Below are 1,713 nucleotides of genomic sequence, written 5' to 3' on the forward strand. Positions count from 1 at the left end.
TCCTCCTCTCAATCTGTTTTGCTCCATGAGGAGACCGACCCCGTCCACAACATTCCCTAGCTGGGAGATAATGGCCGAGGTGGCCCTGCTATGTGTCGTGGAGAGCTCGGTCAGAGTCTCCTGAAGTGTGTCCAGCTTGGCGATCAGCACATTCGCCAAGCACTCGGCCCCCTGACTAGTAGTCCTCATATCTTGTTGGATGTCATCGCGCATCTTCCGAGTGTTGCTCGTGACATCGCTCATGTTGGAGAACTGGGCTTGTATCAGGCTCCTGACGTTGAAGATCTCCTCCCTCAGATGAGCCGTCATCTCGGTCACGGCTGATAAGGAGGGAACCAACGCAGAGGAGGGTGCAGAGGCTGGACCTCGGAGCTCCCTCAGCAGGTCGTCATCTCTAACAATCTCCTGCCGCAACTCCTGGAGCTGCTCAGGAGAAATTCGAACCTCCATGGGCTGAGTAGGTGGAGCTGAGGAGGAAGGTCCGGCTGAGGTGGTGGGAGCTGAGGTGGAGGGAAAGGTAGGGAAGTCTGAATCAGGATCTGGACTGGGGGAATGTCTGGTAGTAGGTGTGGAGGAAGATGGTTTCCTGACCCAAGTTCCCTCTACCTTACGAAACCCCATCCTGTGTAGGGTTCCCTCACGCATGCGATCTGTCCATCGCAATGCGCGAGAGGGTTCCCCCTCAGGAATAGGAATCTCAGACTCCCTAAAAATAAGTGTGTACATCATCCCATAAGGAAGGGTGAGCCTAGGTCTATCTAGTGGCTCACATAAGTATCTATAGATCATCTTGGGGAAGTTGATAGGGGTGTCTGGGAGAATGTAGTACATGAGGGCTAGGTCCCTCTCAGACACAAAATCAAATCGGCCGGTCTTAGGGAACAATGACCTAGAAATGATGCTCAGGAAGAGCCGCATCTCAACAGAAAGTGAGCTAGCGGACACCTCATCTAAGGGGGACTGGGGTGGACTCCCTAAAATGGCCATAAGGGCCTCAGTCCTATCCTCGGGGTGTGTAGGAGATACCCCTACTTGGGGAAGGTGGAGGATTTGAGCTATGAAATCCTCGGAAATAAATAATGGGACACCGGCTACGGTTCCCTCTATCCCACCATTTTCCCTACGCACAGTTCCATAAAACTCCCTAACTAGACCTGGGTATGTGGGGAGATCTAAAGAACAAAAGAACTCTAAACCCTGGGCCCTCAACCTCTCCCCTATGGTGAAGCCCTCCCGGGAGAGATAGTCAAAGTCGACGTATCTCCCGGTGGAGACCGCCTTCCCGGCGCACGGTCGCGAGGGAACCGCCCTCGGCGGGGAACGAGCCGGAGGTTGTGGCCTCACGGGATCGTTCCGAGCTTTGGAACGTCGCTCGGCACCGATCGCGGGTTGGGGCCTCTTCCGGCTTGGGACAACTGACTTACGGGGCATGGTTGACCTAGGGATGAGGAAAACACCTAAGGGACGGAAGAAGGTCGACGGAAAAGCCCTAAGGACGGTCGGAGACGTTGTCGGAGTCGGCTCTAGGGTTTGTGAACAGTGGCGGCGGTGAATAGAAGTATTGATTAAACGCTTGGATTAGGGTTAAAAACTCGGATCCCGACCGCGAGTCGACTCCTGTAAGTCTCGAGTCGACTCGACCTCGAGTCGACTCCAAAATATGCACGAGTCGACTCCCTTATGCTGCCATTGATCTCGAGTCGACTCCCGTAT

The sequence above is a fragment of the Phoenix dactylifera genome, chromosome 3 (assembly GCF_051530095.1).
Source record: "Phoenix dactylifera cultivar Ajwa chromosome 3, Ajwa_hap1_PhDact_Kaust_v1.1, whole genome shotgun sequence".
NCBI lineage: Eukaryota > Viridiplantae > Streptophyta > Magnoliopsida > Arecales > Arecaceae > Phoenix > Phoenix dactylifera.